General features: G+C 38.1%; 1 protein-coding gene across 25 annotated transcripts in view; it reads right to left on the bottom strand.

Moving 5' to 3' along the window:
- The window catches only part of NRXN1 (neurexin 1), a gene marked incomplete at its 5' end in the record, with an annotated part of 676,782 nt that overhangs the window by 435,555 nt on the left and 219,436 nt on the right, over positions 1-21,791 (bottom strand). The window lies entirely within an intron of this gene.

The following is a 21,791-nucleotide window of genomic DNA, read 5'->3' as shown; positions in this document are numbered from 1 at the left end:
TGTAGCAAACCTATTAAGTTCTTCAGCATAGCTCCCCAGGAACAGCATGTTTCTTCATAGAGTGGCTTTTGCTTCTTTATACAACCTCCTCTAGTATCTTGGTGAAGACTGAGACAGGGCCTTTACCAGTACCTTTGGGAAAGTGCTCCACTACATAAGCTATTCTCACTGACAATCATTTTTTACCCAATACTCAGTCAATCTGAATTTTCACTTTAGTAATCCCATTGCATGACCCCCTTTGTGCTTCTGTGCTTTAGCATTTATACTCTTCACATATTTATAGTAACTGTCAAGGAAAAAAACCCAGACATTTTCCCTCAGCAGCTCCGTTTCTGTGCCTGAATGCTGCCTGTCTCTCTTGGAGTGCAGTATTTCTTTGCACATTCCAAATAATGGTTAATTAATTTTCAGAGAAATTAATCGATGTTGTTGCTGGGGAAAATAAAAGCCCATACAGAAAACTTCTTCTCCACTCCACACACTTTCCTACAAACAACACCCCCACCACCTTAATTTGCTCTTACATCATCAAAAAGGGTTTATGGAACTAAGTTTTCCAGTTAAAGAAAACAAACAACTATCAGCTTGATATTTTGCAGAGAACAATAACTTTATATATAATTATTTTGGATACCTAGTCCCAAACACAAATTATTATTAACACACTGTATTAGCAAAACACAGTATGTAATCAAAGTACCTTGGAGATGAGGGATGCTTTGGTGATCTTTCCATTTCAAATGCTTCAGAACGGATGCCTTAAAAAGGAAAATCATCTTGCTTTCCCTCCCTTTCTTCCTTATTGCCTCTTAACTTCAGTAGAGGCCCAAACTCAGAAACACATATCCTGCACCTTTCATACTCCAGATTTCATTGTCTTTGTAGCCACCCTTTAAGTACTGGCATACTGTGATAAGGACTCTCCCACCCAGAGTCATCTCTTCTTCAGGGAGTAAAGACCTATCTCCTTCAGTGTCTCCTTTCTGACACCTCCAGTTCAGCATCATCAGCAAACTTGGTGAGGGTGCTTTCTACCACAACCTTAGATCACTTATGAAGATGCTGAATGGTTTAGGGCCCAGATTTACTGATCCTTTCGGGACCCCACTTGTGACAGGCTGCCTGTTAGTCCTGAGTGCAACCTGTTAGCCAATTTCCGACCTACCACACAGACTACCCATCTAATCCATCTTGCTCCTTTGTGTGGAAGGCAGCCATGTGAAACAATCCCTCAGGCTTTGCTGAAGTCCAGGTAAGCAATATCCACTGCTTTGTTGAAGAAGGTGATCATGTTAGTCAGCTCCTAGGTTTTGCCTTATTTTATTTCTCATCTGCTTTCTGTAAGCACCTATCCACCTCATTCAGGTTAGTATTTTTTTATATAACTTCTGAAGCATTTGGCAATCATGGAATGATTTGGGTTGGAAGGGACCTTAAAGCTCATCCAATTCTAACCCCCTTCCACAGGCAGGGACACCTTCCACTAGACCAGGTTGTTCCAAGCCCCGTCCAACCTGGCCTTGAACACTGTCAGGGATGGGGCAGCCACAGCTTCTCTGGGCAACCTGTGCCAGTGCCTCAGCACCCTCATAGCAAATAATTTTTTCCTAAACCATCCCTGTAAAACCTGGTGTGAAGCCTACATTCCTGTCCTTCCCCATTCATCACTGCCATGTTTGGTTTCATGTTCCAAGTACTTAGACCTATAGGTGAAGAGACTTTACGGTCCTCGACCCATGATCTAACTTTGAGCTTCTCTGTTAAAGCTGCTTTAAATACTCACATTTCATATCACATCCCTTTAGGAAAACAGATATTCCAGAAATTCATTTATTTCTAACACAAGCTCTCCTTTTTAAAACCTGCAGAAAAAAACACCGTGCTCTTCTTCATTCTAGCAAAGTACACTGATGCTCCTTCTGGATTTTAACATTGTTTTTCCACTGTTCTTTGCTCACTGTAGTTATTTTCTGTTCGGCCTGAAACTTATAGCTTTAAATTATTCAGTAAATTGCATTCCTTAATAACATGAACCCACTTTTTAGTCACTAATGATGTAGTTCTCCAACTTTCCCCATTTTCACTCACTTCCTTTCATGTCAGCAAGAAATGGATTCAGGATGTCTCTTTCAGCATTCGCTGCTTTCCATTTAGTGAATCTGACTTCTCTGTAATCTATGAATTTCCTTGCTAATTTGCTGAAAGTGCTACTCAGATGTAGGTAGTTAAAAATGTCCCATAAACATCCTTTGATATGGAATATCTTCAAAAGAGACAGAATTTCTTCAGCACTTGAAATATATCTAATGTTAGTCTGCTTTGTTTGCATTTCTTCACTGGAAAATTAGTCAGTAGTTTCCTAGCAGTGCATTTTTAAATATCATGCCAAGCCATTTACTTGTTGCATTTCTGTTTGCCCTATACAAATTCTGTTACACTAATGTACACCCATATCTGATAAAAACTACCTCATTAAGTTCATCTGAAGCACTAATAGATTCCATATATACTTCCATGGGAAACTCACTTGCTCTTCTGGGGCATTTCTCTATGTACAGCAAAGACGATTCATGGCTCTTAACGCTTTTTTTCACAATACCTCCATCTTCTCACTTTTACTGTGATAGCGAATGTATAAGTCAAGTTATCCGAATTAAGTAACATTTCCTTTACAGTTTTCGCTACTTAAAACGCCACTTAACAAGACACACGATTTGAATTCAGGAAGCAAGTAGCACACATACTCGCATATTTTCACATTCATTGCATTAATTTATATTAACTTAGTTACTACTCTGATTATCCTGAAAAATCTCAATGTACTTTAGAACCATAGTAAATAAATGTGCCATTCAACATTCTGACCACAGCCAGCACAATATTGATGGGATTTTTTGTTTCAGTTTGAGATTTATTTTTTTTTTGAAGTGTCAATCAAAGATTTTCCACACTAAAGTCTTGCTATAGCTCCTATTAAGTTAGTGGGAGTTAGTGTCAATTACATCAGACTATGAATCACAACTAATTAGATGGAGATCTGTCTATTAATCAGTCTAGGAAATTAAAGAAAATACACTGAGATGTAAGAGCTAAATTCTGAATGTGCATACTTAAAAACCAGCAGTTAAACTATTGCATCATGTACCCAAATAGTCTATTTATATTAGTGTTTATTATGTTGCCTGACTGGAAACATATTTATTCCAGATAGAAAATGGAACCTTTAAATTAAAAGATTCCTGATAAGTTTAAGAACCTCAGAAAAAAATCTTGAAGGCTCCTGGTGGATTATCAGCTAAACATGAACATTTAGTAGTGCAACCTGAAGAGAAGAGCAATATAAAACTGAACCAAAACAGGAAAATGAAGGATGAAAAAAGTTAGAGAAGATACAGAGAAAATCAGCAATAGTGAAGAGTAGAAAATATACTTCACAGAAAAATATAAAGCATTCAGAGCATGAGATTCGACAATGAAGTGGGCAACTGTCACAGTTCAAAAGTATACACATGAAAATACACTGAAAATACACTGAAAGTAGATTAATTCAGGTGTGAAGATCCACACTTAGAAAAAGGAGGCCATTTAATCACTAGAAATATCTCCTGTCACATGTCGTAGATTCTATATATTTTTATATATCTATAAAAAAGTGGAACAGTGACAACCAGTACAGTGGCTACTGGATCTGAGAAAAACTACTTCAACTAAACCAAATGACCTGATTTTGTACAGAAAGCCACGTCAGATTATCAGTCCTCAGAAACTGTGACAGTTTCAATTAACAGAACATTAAAGGATAGGGATAATCTTAAAGACTACATGTCAAACTTCTGGTTAAATTTAATACAGATATAAATAGGTCAACATAGCTACATATGTCACCATACTTGGTTAACGTTAGCTGAATAAATCACTGTTGCCTACCAAAAGCCCCTGGATTCTTCTGCCAACAATAAAATAACTTTCTGCTTTGCAGATCTATGGCTTCAGCCATACAAAAATTTCATAGCATTTTTGCAACCTGGAATTATCCTCCCATACGATGCACTACATGCATTAGCAGAAAAGAAGCCATCGAGAATCAAGTGTTACAAAGCTTCAGGTCAGGAAACAAGCTGCATTCAACATTCTGCAAAGACATACAGATGCTTCATGAGTGCTTTGCAAACCTATTTAACCATTACATATAGAAATTTCAAAAGCAGTATCTGGAAATGTAGGTTCCAGATTCCTCATGACCATAATGCCTCCTTAAACATGAGCACCACGTTTATGAATCACAAAAGAGACAGTGCTGCCTCTACTTAATGACTGAAATGTTCTTTGAATGCATTGTGATGATAGCAGCTTTGATTCTGCATTGCTGAGATCAGTGGAAGCTTCCCCATTTTCTGAGTGCTGGCAGCATCAACTCCAATGACAAAAAAATGTCAAGTAATGCATTTAGAAATAATGTAAATACAATTTATTCTGATGGAAGGTAGGCAGATGATATAAGTGAGTTCACAGCTTTCCTCAAATTATTCCTAGATATACATTCTTAAGAGCCTCTGCCTGTCCTCCGCTAAAGTTCCAAGTCTACCAGCCAGCAATCAAATTTTAATGCAACGGATTCACTCTTGCTAATACTGGATTCCCATGTTTGCAACATAAATCTGCCACTCTAAGTGCACAAGCTTTCCAGCTGTTTTAAAAAATACCATAGCAGAAGCCCTCTTTGATAACCCAACACCCTTCAATCCACACTTTCTGAAATCTTCCTGGTTTCTGTAGGTGACTCAATTGACACAATGAAAGGAGGCAAAAGTAAAAGCTACTCAATGCTAATGCACCCCACTGCATCCCAAAGAGCAAATGGACAGACTGCTTCCCTGAGAAAAGCTGTACGGCGTTAGGGTTGGTTTGGGGTTTTTTGTTTTGAAGGTTTTTTTTTTACAGGTGACAAACTATACCCCGTAACCTCTTTCACGTTTAAACTGTAAGCAGCCATACAAACATTACCACATGTAGAAACCTTTTATTCTATAGTACGACTTTCTTTAGGGAGAAAGAATAAACCTTGTTTACTGCAAGGTGTCCCTGCCCATGGCAGGGGATTGGAACTAGATAAGCTTGAAAGGTCCTTCCAACCCAAATCATACCATGATGCTGTGAAAGTGCTGAGCAAGGAACTAAAGTGGGACATATCCCTACTTCACATTTGGGTATCAAATTTGCAGCATCAGATGGATACGATGGATGAAAGAAGCACAGACACTTCTTTCTGAAAGGCAAGTCTAATATAGTCTAGGAAATAGGAATGAGCTCTCCCTGTATCAACATAACACCAACCTTACTTAATTAGGTCCCATTAAGCCTTACATACCTATTTAAAGAAAGCCATGTGGTCATCAGGCAAAGGTGTTACTGAGAAAACTGTCACTGCTATGAAAATGAAGTGCCATGCTTTATTCTCTATCCATAACAACATGAACTCCAACATCTGTTAACCATTCAGGTCACATTTGCAAATGTTTTCTTCACAAACTTATGGTCAATGAAGAGAAACATCTTTACAACATCTAAGGCCTTACCTGCTTTCACTGAAATAAAGAAAAAAAATCACTTTGATTAAAGCTACATCTTTCCCCCTCTATTAAACAGACATACAGTAAAATCATAACTCATCAATCTTTAGAACAAGTTATTGCCAAAACCAAGAAGTTAGAACAGGAAAGAATTAAGGTATTTCTTATTTCACTACCTGCTGATAAAGCTTTATTCTTCTCCCCACCGAATGAGGAAATTCCTTATGCTACATGTAACTCTCAGTCCAAGACTGTTAAAAAGCAGAACAACATGACAGAGGCCCCCTCATATTAACTTAGATCTTGATCTGAGTTACCTTGTAAAACAGGGTTCCACAGACCTAATTTTAATTAGAATTACAATTAATATTTTAGTATTAGATTTAATCTTCATTAGCTACAGATGCAAATGTTATTAAAAAGTTTCAGACTAAATCTTCATTTCTATTCCACTATATTTACTACTACTGAACTTCTTGTCACTGGATACACCAAACTGAATGAAGCAGAAAATACATTCTAATTCTCAAAGGTGTTTTTTTTCCCCCTCATTTTTTACCACATTAAGGTTAAAATGCTTCACTTGGATATACTCAAGTGTATTACCCTAGTTATCCCTGTTGATTAAATATTGCTGGATACTCTCCATATTACAAGTCTATTTTAAAAGTTGCGTAAAAAAAGCCTGAGATCATGAAGAGCTCACTCTGTTAACTATGGAACAGTGTAAAATGCACAAACACCAGCCAGTTCAAGTCCAAGTTTTTCCTTATGAAATAAAATTTCCAGACATATCACGCACAACTTACTTCATTGCTCCCTGACTAAAATGCACAAGATTAGAGGTAGCCGATATGAATTATAGGTGCAGTGGATAAATCAAGAAGTCGTCAGAAGCACCACTGCATGAATTTCCTCTGGCATAATTTCAGTGATATCCCTATGTCACCAACCTTTTAGGTATTTCAAATCAAACTATTTCAACGGAAAATGCTGCAAAAGCAGAAGAAAATTAACACGTCAATACAAATAACCAAGAGATAAAGACAACGCCATACAAAGCAGCAAGAAACCAAAACAGAAAGTCGAGAGCGTAGGCAGAAAAATCTTCTTGTCAAACCTTTGGACCATCACAGCTAATAGGTAAGTGTCAGAAAAAGGGGGTGGAAGAAAAGACAGAGCTAATATATCCAAGAAAGCCAATAGCTATTATAAAATATTAATAGTAAACAACTGACAAGTTTTGTCTTGTTTAGAAAGAAAGACTATAACATAGTGAGCCTACCTAAGCTGCTAAGCAGAAAAGAAAATGAACAGTATTACAGTACAGAAATCACAAAGTAAATCAACAGGAAAGGCTTTTAGGTACTTTCTACATAACTGGGAGAACGTATAGGAAACAGTACAATACTTCACAAGAATACATACCTGAGCTGTTCTGTCCATTCAAAACTACATTACATAAACAGGCAATATTTTTAAACACTCACACTAAAATTTTGACATGAACTCCATAGGAATCTGCTCTCATTCTAACTGTTAGTTGTTCCTGTGACATCTGGAGAAATGTAGAATCATTTAATAGTTGAAAAAAGGTAGCTTTGATCCTGGGAAGTCAGACAAACCCTCAGACTTGCTTTGTATGCGCTGGAGTAGCACTCAATATTTAACAGCAGAAGCCTGAAAGAAACCTTTCACGGTTTAAAAAATGATCCATAAAAAACAAGCAAAAACACCCAAAGAGAAGCAAAATCCTTCCTTACAGTCTAAAAACTTTCTTCAGTATTTATTCAATAGGTTCACATAGAGAAAATTGGCTTAAGAGAGGTGATCAAAAGTCAGCTGAAAAACTCTTCAGTTCAAGATTCAAACCAAAAGCGGTGTCATTACTTCAATATATGGAACCTATCATCCACAAATGTGTTTTATTCTTCTCCTATAGCACTCCTTCACCCTTTAACACCTTTCAACAGACAGGGAAAAGGATGCTAGAAACACTGCTCATTCAGAAAAATCACCCTGCTCTCGATCAATATTTCAGAAGGCTGGTGCTCTTGCTCACATTAAATAAAACAGCACATCATAAAAAAATCCTTTGTAAATAATTCCATCCATTCCAATGGGCACAATCTCAGTGTGACATGCAAGAATACTGGGCTTCAGACTGCAAGATGTAAAAATGCTGCAATAATGGCCATTTGAGAGTATCATAGCTGGCCCTCTCTTCTTAGTTACAGAATTAGGGGAAATGGCTTTAAACTGACAGAGAAAGAATTTAGATTAGAAATTAGGGTGAAATTCTTCCCTGTGAGCGTGGTGAGGCCCCGTCACAGACTGCCCGGGGAAGCTGTGGCTGCCCCATCCCTAGCAATGGTCAAGGTCAGGTTGGATGGGGCCTGGGGCAACCTGGTCAAGTAGAAGGTGTCCCTGCCAGTGGCAGGGGGTTAGAACTGAGTAAATTTTAAGGTCTCTTCCAACCCAAACCAGTCTGGGATTATATGAAAAGAACTCTGGAAGTAAATTTTACCTTTGGCTATTTTTGGAGGGCTACAAATTACAGAATCTGAATGCTTTTTCTTAACAGGACTAAACACAAACTGCAACTGTTTCAAACTTGAAATGAACCTACATTATCTACAGTGAACAAAGGAGAACCGAAAAACCATTATTAGCAGGGATCCTTAGAAAACAGCAGGAACTTGGAGCAAATACAGACCATGTGGCTTCACTATATAAAGCTAGGTAAAATGTTCAGATATTAACCTTTATATTCATCTGTTATTTGAGAATGTTCCCCCTAAAATGGGCAGTGGGTTTATGGGTGTTTCTGTTTTTGTTGTCATCACTGCACTCCATAGTAACGTCTGTATAATTCTGAGACAATGGACATTTCTTACACTGCCCCACTCTCTGAATTTATTAAGGTCATGTCCCTACGCTTGCATTCACTTTAAAGCTTCACTTATTAATAGCTTTGTAATTCTTTACTGGGGCATTTATTTGGCAGAAATCCAGTGTATACACAGTATTATTTCTTTTTTACTTTGTAGCTGGAGAAAAGGCAGCATCCCCCAAAAAGTGTGTGTGGCAGGCATGTTAACAGCACAGCTCTGCCAGGGTGTTCCAAGCCAGTCACCTCAAGCCAGAACATTTTGTACACATCTACTTAAGCCAGAAGAGCAACAATAGGGGTGGGTGAGTATTAAACATTAATACTTACATGTAAGTCACAAGGCAAAAGACAGAACCAGTCCAGAAGCTCTGCCATCATGATCTTGGCCATCAGCCATGCTTTTGCTAGAACCATTATATCAGTCTAATATATGCAAAAAATATATGCCTGCAGCACGACAGATGGAAAGGCTGTCCCCTTCACAGAGAATAAACTGGAGATGACCATACTCACCTGACAAAGCAGCAAAGAAATTTTATTCTCCTGAAGAACCAAACGTTGTTTCCCATACTGTGAACACAGGATCAGGGTGTCTGCCCATAAAAAGTGTCTGTCACTCATCTGTGAAAAGCCAGCTTTGATCCCAAAGCATATTCTAAAAAGAACAACCTGCCTGGTTATCAAGTAACACTGTTTCCGGAAAACTACACCATTTCTAGCTACAAAACTGAGAAAAAGCTGTTTCTGTCAAGATAAGAATGCCTGTGCTCCAAGAGGAGCACAACACAAACAGCCCCCTCACAGCAGAAGACTCCAATCTGAGAACAGGAGGATGGTGTATCAGACGTTCCAGTCATTTTCCTCCTAGCCAAACAAGGAGAGACACAACACGCACATATCTTTCAATCACTAACAGACAGGGGCTGCTGCTCATTGTTTAATTGCTAGAGACTTAAGCAAGTAAAAATCTGAGTGAAGTACCATACCACCATAACTCCTGACTTAAGTAAAAACAATCAGTACAAAGACTAGTTTGCCAGCAAAGGGAACCCAAGAGATGTTGCAAGTACTACACAAGCAGCATGTCCTTGGCTTCATGTTGAACACCAGAAGTCCAGGCAAGACCACTTAGATGTTTTGATGAAGAAGTTCATGAGAGTGAGTGAATGAATGAAATCTATGAGAGTAAAAGTGTGACCTGATAAAATAATTTACTTAGATAGTTTGCTACCAAAGGGAAAATGAAAAAATCACTTCCCCTCTCAAATGCTTTCAAAGTTTTGTTTAGATAATTGAACTCCTCAGTTGGGTTTGACTACAAGTTAGCAAAACTTAGGGTAAGTCTATAAAAGCAGAATTCCAGTGTTTTATGCAGAAGCCCAATGATTCTTCTAAATTAGCATCTCTGTTTCACTGAAATGAAACAGAAATCAAGAAAATGAAAACATGATACACACCAATTACAACAGAACTTCAACAAGCAGAAATCCACGCTCCACTACCAACACAACATTTTGTGCGGGGGGTGTGCGTGCGTGTGTGTGTGTTTTCAAAGATTTGATTCAGGCCCTCTTCTCAGTTCCTCTGTTTGAAATATATATTGTTTACAAACAAGGTGATTCCTATAAGCAATCCCTGTATTATAAATATGTAAATACATTTATTCTTTTGCCAGGGTACTTTGAGCATAACACAAGTGGCAAAGGCTGGGCTGGAACTTTCCTAAGACCATTAGAACACGAATTCTGTGATTCCTTTTCACTTTTGACACACTGAGTGTTACGATGAAGTCTGATAAATGGAAAAAGTGCAATTCCAGGTTTGGACAGTACTAGTAAACGACATTAAATCAATGGAAATTATTGTAAACAGGAATAGTCTTGTAAAAAAAGCTAAAGTTAAGCCAGATTTGTGGGGAATGCAAGCAAAATTAACTCTACTCACAAGAAAAAGCTTTGCAGGCCAAGGTATAAAACTTAATTTACAGAACTGAAACTATAAAACTAACAGCACAAAGACGCCTGCACACAACTCTGTTTACAAGCAGGGAATTTACAGGACACATTAGCGGTTAAGGCCATAGCCATAAATACCATCAATGAATTCAAGGGGCAGCCAACGTTTTCCTACTGCTGGGAGCGGAGAAGGATTAAAGACAAGCTGGCTGGGTAGGTCACTGAGGTTAATACAAAGGTAAAGTACCACACATCCCCTGAACTAAGCTTTAAATCTCACAACTTCACAAGCCCTTATGTGCTGGTTGTTAATAAAGTCTCTAAGTTGTCAAAGTGCAGTATTTCAATGGTCTGCTTAAACCAGCTATTTCTTTTCTCATCGGTACAGATTGCTTCTTCCTACCTCGTATTTTAAATAAATGCTTCTAAATATTAACCTTAATTTAATGACATCGAACCTGTAGTAGGTAGCTTTTTCTTAACCTATCCATGTAACAAACAGAAGTGGATCCATGTCCTATTTATTGTTCCATATTAATGTAGAGATTTTAAACACAGCCATTTAAGTAAATCTTGTAAGGGTGATATAATGCTGCAAAAGAACATAAAAAACTGAGCCAGTTTCCAGTCTTCCTGAGCTTCCACAGAATGCCCAATAGGCGCACTGTTTTCTACAGGGATGACATACGCCGTAAAGGTGGAAGATCTTTGAGGCTTCGAGGGCTGGAGCACCTCTACTATGGAGACAGGCTGAGAGAGCAGGGCTTGCTCAACCTGGAGAAGAGAAGGCTCAAGGACGACCTTCGAGCAACCTCCAGTGCCTAAAGGGGCTGACCAGAGATTCAGAGAGGGGCTTTTGACAAGGGCCTGTAGGGACAGGACAAGGGGGAATGGCTTTAATCTGACAGAGGGGAGAGAGAGATAAGACATTAGGAAGAAATTCTTTCCAGGGCAGTGAGGCCCTAACACAGGGTGCCCAGAGAAGCTGCGGCTGCCCTCCCTGGCAGTGTTCAAGGCCCGGTTGGATAGGGCTTGGAGCGACGTGGTCTAGTGGAAGGGGTTCCTGCCCATGGCAGGGGGTTGGAACTGGATGAGATTTAAGGTCCCTTCCAAACCAAACCATTCATGATTCTATGATTTTATGAGTTAAATCATCTGAACCTAAAAGACTATCAGACAGCAGAGATCAAAGATACACATCTCCTTTGATATATGAGTGATACAGGCCTTTCACAGCTCATGGAACTAGTCACATTGACTCTGTAAAAGGAAAGATTTTCCCTACTTGCATTCCTTATACTTTTTTACTATTTCTTGGTGGTTGTTCTTTTTTCCGATTATGCTCATGCAATCAACAAAAACTTATTTTAAAAACACATTTATGAATAAGAACTGTTATAAATTGCCATGTAATAACTCATAAAATACAGAATGTTCTTTGGCAAAATTGTATTTCAAATCACGTTATCATTCTATGCACACACACTGCAGAAGAAGCATCATGCCAAAACATGACCTTTTCAAAAACATGAATTGAGAAATGGATCCTTCCACTTCCATAGTTACTTCATATAGCTTCTCCAGATGAAGTACACACATTTTCCAACCCCAAAATACAGTTTAGTACCTGTCTTCTCGCTGGAAATGGCATCTTTTTTCTTTCATCTCTATGCCAGCGACTACTTTCTCAAAATTATGTTGGCATTACATGAACTAAATCCCTCTGATCTGCAGTAATGAAGTCACTCATTGAAGCAGCATCTTCACAAAGATGTCTCCATCACAGTGTTAGCACAACTTTGCATTTTATCTGTTTTTCTTCCCTTGAATGTCGAAATGGTTACTTACACATGAGCTTCTCTGCTTGTCTTAGCAACAGAAATATTTATTATTCTGCTATTCCTCAATTCTGCTGTCCCAAGTCACTCAGGAGAAAACTCTGAACCCACAGATGTCTAGGCAAAAGTTTGCCAGACACTTCCTAGAAGTCAACTTGCAATAGATAGTAAATACTGAGATTTAGGCTTCACATCTGTCTGGAGACTACTTATATTTCATATGCAAAGTAACTATGAGAGTGGAAAGATAAAGTAAGAAATAAAATCAGTGACTTGAAGATTGCATGGGAAAAAGAAGCAAGATTAGTCATTAATGAAAACAAAAAGAAGTATTATACCAAGGCAAGGCAGTACAGACGCAGACATTGTCATTGTGAAGGCAGATGGAGGATGTCAGAATTAGAACAGCTGCAGAGAGCTGATGATATCAAATTTGCATTCAAATTCAAGCCTGAGTTTTCTTGAGAAGTACAGACTGTTTTCAGAGTAGAAGGCAGACAGAACCCTAAAAATCCAACAAGTACCAAAACCTAAAATAACCACCAAGTTCCTTAGAAAAAAATTAGAGGAAGTTAGAAAATTACAGAAAATAATGCTTATATTCTTACTTGAAAACTGCAACTCCACTGATCTTTAAGTATTACTGTAAAAGAAGATTTTTTTCCTCAAGTGAAGTAGCTGCATCAACTATGTAAGCATTAATGAATAGTTCTAGCCAACAAGAATGGTAAGTTTTATATTGTTTTAAGGCATTCCACTCAACAATTTCAAGTTATTTCAACATTTTCTAGTTAGAAACATAGCCTCTTAAAATGTCCTGTTCCAGTCAGAACTTTCCACTGTTTTTGAAAAAGCTCCATTTCTGTTCAGCTTTAGGCAGTTCTATTCTACTTTCCAAACACTGTTTCTTCCATCAAACAGAAATCCACTAACCTGCACCAAGAGCCACCCTGGAGGAATCCAGAACAGGTTGCTTCAATACATACATATATAACTAAACACAGAAGTGACATGCAAGTTGCAGTCACTCAGGAAAAACAAAGAGATGTGAACATTCACTGGCAGAACACCCACTAGGTCCTGACACAGCTCCAAATCCACAAGTTCAGGCCCAGTTAGTGCACTTACTACAGAGGCTGTCCCCAATTTACCCACTCTGAAGTGGCTGGTGAAATGGACTGGGAAGTCCAAGAGGTGATGTCCACATTGCTTATCTCTCTATGACCAAATGCCTATTGAGACATAGCTTGATCTTACTAACACAGTATACCATTTAGACTCAGGCTTTGGCCTCTTAAGATCTGGGGAAGGTCAAACATAGAATTAATGTAAAATCTTATTAAGCTTTTTACTGCATGTGTTTGCTGTGTTGCGTGAAACTAATTGTAAGGTTTTGGAGGAGCCATTTATTTACTTTGTGCTTCTTAAGATGCTTTTTCATAACTTTGAGTTTCAGGAAAAATTTCTTCACTGAAAGGGTGCTCAGGCATTGGAACAGGCTTCCCAGGGAAGTGGTGGAATCACAGACTCTGGAAGTGTTCAAGAAACATGTTGATGAGGTCCTTAGTGACATGGTTTAGTGGTGAACTTGTCAGCCTGGGGGTAATGGTTGGACTTGATGATCTTAAAGGTCTTTTCCAACCTAGTTGATTCTATGATTCTATGATCTTTTTTATTCTGACTGCTTTTTAAGCAACTTCAATAAGATTAGTTTGGGTGTCAGGTCAGCACAAGCATTTCAGCTTACAGCGCTTCACTGGGTCAGGACTTCATTTCCCACACAACCAAATACAATCAACCACAATCCTAGAATGCCAGTTTGGAAGGGACGTCAAGGATCATCCGGTCCAACCTTCCTAGCTAAAGCATGACCTAGATGATGTAACAGCACCTTGTCTAGCTGAATCTTAAGTGTCTACTAATGCAAAATGTTGTTTTAAGCTAATACATGATACAGATATTAATTAACATTAAAAGCAGCCAGTAACCTGTTAGTCTTCAATAAACAAGATAATCATAAGTCCTGACCTTTTAGATTCAAATTATTTAATAAACCTGCACACAAACGTTTTAATAATGCCATAAAATATCGGGATCACCTACCACCCTACCAGCAGTCATGGAAAAACACGTGTCATGGCTACACTAAACCTATATATACCTAAAATTTGGCAAAGATTTTACTCATGACCCTTAGTTACATTTAGTTAGCAAGGCAACTTATCAAGTTAGCTTTTCAGTAAATCACACTAATACCTCTAACAGATTTATTTCCAGTGTTCAGTTGATTATGATTTCCATTGATCAAAAACCCTTGAAGACAAAGCATAAGAGTTTTATGGCAGCTTTACAACATCTCAAACCCTCAAAGCATCACAAATTATTTACAACATGTAAGAGGGCAAGAAACAGAAATGTGTTTAAAGGTTACAGTAATCTTGTGGGGATTTGATCCTCTCCTGACTAGCTTCCTACATTCCACAGTTCCTTAAACTCACACTATGTTTTGTTCAACTTTAATGAAAACATTTAAATGAAGCAATTTGGACATCCAAAACCATCACTAGAAAACATGTTACTGCTTTTCTCGCAGAGATGGGTTGTCTAAACATCCTCCCCTTTCACAGAGGAGCTCTCCTCTTCCTTGCACAAAGTCACATCATGAAGTTTTTGGGGAAATAGCATTCAGAACAGAATCAGTCAAGTTCTTTAGTGGAAGATGCACATGCCACTTTATGTGACTTCAGAGAGGCCTGAAAGGTGTAAATTTCTAATCTCTATCTTAATTCTCTCATCAGTTCTCACGACGACATATACATTGATCTTCTCTGCTTCTGTCCAGCAGTGTGGATAACAGAGAATTATTTTTAGACTAGGTGTAATTCCCTGTATATCCAGGAATAAAACACCCACTCTCCAACACATCTACTTTGCCACCATTGCTGTCATCTTCTGATAATGCCAAAGCCATAGTTAGGTTCCGTAAGACAATCTCTGTCTGTACTGATGAATTTATAGTCTGCCTCATAAACTTTTACTGGGCCAGGGAAGAGACTGGCAATGGTGCATTATTCCATGTAGAAACAGCACCTCTCTAAACTTGTTTCCAATTTCAGACAAAAGACTTACTTTAGACTCTGCAATGCTGTTAATGGTTTGCACTATGAAGTCTTGTTACACTGCTGAAGAAAAAGCCAAACACTGCAGGCTTCCATTTTCCTTGACTTTAAAACATTTGTCAGCATGGATCACAGAAAAACACAGACTTCCCCGAGAACCAATACCAACTTCCTCATAGAAACAGCTATTTTGATTTTGTACAATTGTTCCCAGTGCAGCTAACATGAGGAAGTAAATGCTTGAATTGCACATATTTAGACTTCATTAGAACAGCATTTAGCAGATCATTTACAACACTTACATATAAGCAGAATGCTCTTGACAAGGGAAGTGAAAAACAATAGAAACATTGTTTAAAAAGGCTACATTCCTCATCCTAGGAAATGGATAATTCAAGTCCTGAAATGCTTTAGAATACTGCTTTTCAGCCAAGTCTGTTCTATTAGTATGGAGTACTAGATGTAAAAAAGCCCAAACTAATAAAGCCCACAGAACAGACCCAGGATAGCCAAGATCTTATTTCAGAGAAGATGTTATCAGAAAACTGTATTGTTCTTTACACCATATCTAGAACTGCATCATACTGAAAAGACTCCTACTATTAAATGAGAGAATTTTCCTTTATAGAGGAAACTAGAGCAAGATAGGTCTTAATCATTCATTAATTATGCATGGCGTGACAAACTGAAGTGAACTAAGACAAAAGTTTGGATATTTTGCATATGTAAGTGACAACAATATTAGACATTACAGGACTAAAGGAAATTTTTTACAATGCTGGATGAAAGCTACTGCTATTTTTAAGATGTTTAAATAAATGAACAGAATTTTATTTAAAATACACATTTATCATCACAAAAAGAAAAGCCTTGCATACTAGGTACAGACAAAAAGAAAGAGGATTAGACTCTACTGTTACGGATTTCAGATTCTCAAATATAATCTGCTCAGGCCTCACTTCATGGTGGTATTACTGCTAGAGGAATCAATTCTTCTGGAGGGATCCTTCAGCTTCCCAGATGAAAGTTCCTCCCCCAGAAAAATCCATCCACCTGCTCTTCTTGTCCAGGAGAGCAAATCTTACCTCTTCAAGCTCAACTACAAATATACATCTCTTACAGTCCCACTGCAGCCTCCTAAATTTGAATTCTTCCACCTTTCTACTGCATGCTCCAAACTGGCTCAGCACCACCTGCTATTCACTGTATTTCTCTTTACTGTGTGTCCATCTAATGCTTAATCTCACATTCCCTACTTCAGTCCTACTCTGATGTTCTGAACTGAAAGTTAAGTTACAGATAATCAACAGGGTGAGGAGAGAAAGGAACAGAATTACCTTTGGCAGCTCCCAAAATGGTCACAAGGCTACTGCTATCCCCATAATCTTTGGAGTGATGCATCTACAAGTTTGTTAGAGGTGGCATGGTTTGGGAGACTGTGATCATGATGATTTATAACCAAAATATTTGGTAGTTTTGGTAGAACCACAAATTGTTTCTGCTTTGGCTCAGTGCAAGCCCTCTGAACCAACACAACCTGTGAATCAAAGCAATTGAGCACTGATTATGTGTATTATGAGTACGGACACCCAGTAGACCAAGCTGTGTCAGACTCATACCTCATACTTCAGGACAGTTTGTACATAACATACATGATGCATTCTCAGGAAGGTGTACAAAAACACCAAAAGCTATCCAGACATATATGCTGCCTGGAAAAAAACAAAACAAACAAGCTGGACATACGGGAGATGGAGCTTAACACAGCCCGCATGCAACTACTATCAGTTCTGAGTACTATAAACTAAGTCCTACTTAAGAGAAACCTTTTGCCTACTTAACTCAAAACCCCATTTCCCAGTGATATGTTAGGCAACCTTGTAGTATGAAATCAAGTAGCTTAACATAAAATACCAGACAATTCAGTAACATCTGATAAAAATCAAACATTTATATTCCAAACACGTCTATACTTGCTGCTGGTTTTATTCTTTTTTGGGGGGCGAGGGTAGAGCTTTGTTTGGGTTTTGTTTTGGTTTTTCTAACATTAATTCTGCAACTTAAAATATTAACTTTCTTAGAATAACAGACAGCAATTTAAAATTCCACATTGAACTTTCTGACACTGGTCCATAAATATTTAATGCTGGAAGTAACGCTAAATATACGCAAGTCTGCACAACTGAGGCTTTACTTAGTTTTATTTAGCAATGAGCTGGAAAACAGCTTTTACAGTGAATTTAGTTGGGAACCACTTCCTAAACATCAAGTAGGCAAGCAGAAAGCCAGAAAACAATGATGAAGAGATTCAGTTTGGGGCATATTCTCTTAGCACTCTTCATACAAGTCTTGTTCCTGCAGTGCCGTTTTCTTTTACGTTACTTATAGCTACTGAAATCAGTTGACAGTTGGCACCCAATATTTAAAAAAATCATTAGACCAACTTTTCAGCATCACACTAGTTCAGGAAGGCATGGCTCCTTAGGGGCTTGGGGTTCCCCCCCCCCCGTATTTACAATTAAATCATATATAGAGTACATTTAGTATTTTTCATATAGTAACAAACATTTGAGGCTATTTGAGTGTGGAAAAAAGGTCAGGGCTACTGAGTTTAAAGTACCTGAAGGAGCAGAGAGGTTGTTTCACCAACAAACCATCTTTAAGGTATAAGGAAGAATTTGAACATGCTGGGATTTTAACGTTAAATACACTTGATTCTTGGAAGTAATTAAAACCAAAATTTGTTTTAAAAAAGGAAGGAAAAAAGCAAGACACCTAGAACACACACAGGATGAAAGAATTCCCTATTAGGAGAAACACAAAGGATGCTTTTCTAAGGCAGGCCTTGAGAATGAGTAAACTAAGTTTGAAATTTAAGAGAAAACTGAAGACAAGAACAGTTTTTGCGGAAACGGAGAGAAATTCTGCTTTTGTCTGATTTTCATAGTGAAAACTCTGTCAAAATCTAAACCAGGTTAATGAATTCTCAGATTTGAATTCTCAGATATGAAGTTGCAGTTTACTGTTTTATTCTCTGTTGCCTCGCATTCCTGAGCAACTGTGTTGAAAAGACTCTACCAAAAACTCCTTTGAAACCGTACTTTATAACCTTTTGTCTCCTCCCTATTGAGATTCATTGTATAAATTTAACACAATTTTAACTCCAAAAAACCAATTTAGATGAAAGTCAAAGGAAAGCAAATCCACAAGTTTTTCTAAACACAAAATCAACACCATTTATAGCAAATGTTGCTGTCGGAAAGGATGTTGTGAAAGTTCCAGCTTCAACATTATCTCAGCTATCAGACAAATATATTCTACATCTGCTCCTCTGACAAAAACAGACACAGCACACAAAACATACTGCAAACACATCAGCATCAGTGTTCAAACCTCAGCCTGTTATATTTAGACATTTGTGGGGTTTAGGTAGAGTAGACACGGCACTAATATTCAGGCTCCTACGGCTTTTTTCATAATCCTTTCACCACGTTATAAGTTTGGAAAGCTGGTTCAGTAAAAGCAAAGCCTACAATGAAGAGGATAATGAAAATAGTTTGGCAACACTCATCAGAAAGAAATTCAGAAATCTTTAACAACCACAGCTGTTCCATGATTGGATTTTAAGAGTAATCTAAGCATACGGGCACTACAAGAAATCTGGAGAGGGAATTTTGACAAGGACATGTCATAGGACATATGGCAATGGCTTTAAACTGACAAAGAGGAGACTAAGATTAGACATTAGGAAGAAATTCTTTCCAGGGCAGTGAAGTCCTAACACAGGTTGCCCAGAGAAGCTGTGGCTGCCCCATCCCTGGCAGTGTAAACACTGGCTGGACAGGGCTAGGAGCAACATGGTCTAGTGGAAGGGGTTCCTGCCCATAGCAGGGGTTTGGAACTCAATGAGATTTACGGTCCCTTCCAACCCACACTATTCTATGATAGGATACAAAAGGTCCCTCTTTCCATCTTCACGAAAGAGTCACCTGCCTGACCAATCTAAGAACCCCAGAAGTGGTTTGTAATAAACACTATTACTCCTGAATAACCAAAGACTGATTATCATGATGTGAGCTAGCTACTCAAACTGAATATACAGAAGAAGTATAGTGTCCTTTACAGCCCTGCATTATCACAAGATAGAAACACAGGACCAACTAGGTTGGAAAAGACCTTCAAGATCATCAAGCCCGATCGTTTCCCCAGCATTCCCAAGGCCACCACTAAACCATGTCACTGAGGGCCTCGTCTACTCAGTTTGTGAACACTTTCAGGGATGGTGATTCCACCGCTGCCCTGGACAACCTGTTCCAATGCTTGACTGCCCTTTTGGGGAAGCCATTGTTCCTAATATCCAGATGTTAGTAACTGACTTTTCTGTCAGTAACCATTAGTGATAACATATGACCACTGCCAAAAAATCATAGCCCACTCAGCAGTGCTCCTGCTGTATATTCATTTATTCTTGAATAGGCATATTTTTTCAAACACCACCCTCATGCAATGAGAAATTAATATCCAGGTCAACCAACATGACAAATATATTTGTGTTGTATTTGTCTTTTGTTTGGAAAGAATCAGGAGTTATTTTCAGTTCTATGCGTGCGTGAACTTCAAATCATTTACACAAACAACTACATGTGAGTAATATTAAAAGCACTGCTATGTTTCTTTCACCTGAGTTTGAAAGGTAGAGAGCATCTCCAATTGTTACTTACAGATAACAGAAGAATTTCAGTTTAAAAACAAAGCAGCTAGAATAGCAACTTCTGGATGTTGAATACTGAAAATAATAGTAATAATATTAATACATCTGCAAACTTCAGTGAACACTGGATCAAGACCAACGTTCACTTCAAAATCTTTTGTCTTATTGTTAAATGTCTAAAATACATTAGAAGTATCACAAGTGTACTTAAAATTACCACAGCCCTCCCCCTAAGAAATTAAGGTGTTGATATGAAAGAAGATGCAAGTTTACTGGAAACCGCATAACAGTTTAGAATTTTACCCATTCAATGAACACGAGACTAAACCCACACCATTTTAATCATATATAAAACCACTGGGAAACCATTCTCACTCATATGTTACCCTAACTCCAAAACTTTGGTCAACAGCAACTTCAAAATGACTGTGCGGCATCACTGTTATGAACACAAAGGAGATCTGTTAAAAGGAGAAAGCACCACCCTATCTTACCCATTTTTCATTATTAAGCATTCTTTACCAGGCAACAGTAAAGTGCTTAAAAAGGTAGAGATTTTCAGTTGGTATCTCTAATGCTGAGATTCCTATTGGGAATCTAAGGACGGGTTTTTTTTCCCTATGTTGAGATCACAAAGTGCTCTAGGAGTACCGTTCTAGTTTGAAGGCCAGATTTGATTACAAAGCTGCTGCGTGGCATATTTTCTTAGTAAGCTGCATAATATTACTTCCAGCCATGCTCCACGACAACATTATAGACCCATACTGATCCAAAGAACAATTCACCTTGACCTGATTCATCTCCTCTATAATGCTTAAAGCAAGAGCACTTACACCTCCCCTCGAGATGAGTGAAACTATTTATCAAATTGCTTATATATATATCTATTGCATTGCCTTGAAAAGCCAACTTCAGAAAATGGAAGTTCTGAAATAGCAAGTGAGAGGTTGCTTGGCAATCTGATTTCTGTCCTCATGCTTCAGTATTATTTTACAGACTAAAATTCCTGATTTCCCTCCTTATTTACAGAATAGATCCACAGAAAATGAATAACCAGCAAGTTCATGGCGTGGCCAGAACCTAAACAAACTCAAATTTCTGAGCATTACACACTTAAGCAAGTTTCAAAGTCAGAACAGTCATATTCTTCTTCCTCTTTACAGTGGGGTTTAGACATCGATGACAACCATGGCAGGAAAATCTGACACAGATCCTTGAATACAGAATTTCTAGCTTATTTAGCACTTAATATAACAAAAATATCTTAAATAAATATTTTGTCAAACAATTTGTGACATAGCCAGGGATTAAAAGTGAGGAAGTTAGCGAGGGTACATTCTCTGCCTATTCTGTTCAAAGCAGAGGAAAGCCTTACTTCCTCTGCAAAGCTTGGCTACACAGCACTGCTTAGCTCTCATTTCTTTTCTGCAGCTCAGTGAAGACTACCCTTCTGCCTGAAATTCATTTCTACTTATGGTTCTTATCTCAGTTTACTCTTCAGTTTAGCTAAGTCATAAACTGTTGCTGACCTTGCAATACGTATTTTTTGTGTCTACAGCTAAGAAATGCAATTGCTCAGGAAAACTAAATGGAGAAACCATAATTGCTATTACCCTTCCTTCCCAACAGCAAAGAATGACAGAAAGCTGTCAGTTGTGAAGCTGAACTAGGCACTTTTACAGTTTCATTTGCTGTTAAAAGA

The sequence above is a fragment of the Psittacula echo genome (genome assembly GCF_963264785.1).
Source record: "Psittacula echo genome assembly, chromosome: 4".
NCBI classification, from domain to species: domain Eukaryota; kingdom Metazoa; phylum Chordata; class Aves; order Psittaciformes; family Psittacidae; genus Psittacula; species Psittacula echo.
The sequence above is the reverse complement of the archived record's forward strand: the minus strand, read 5'-3'. Positions and strand labels throughout refer to the sequence as shown.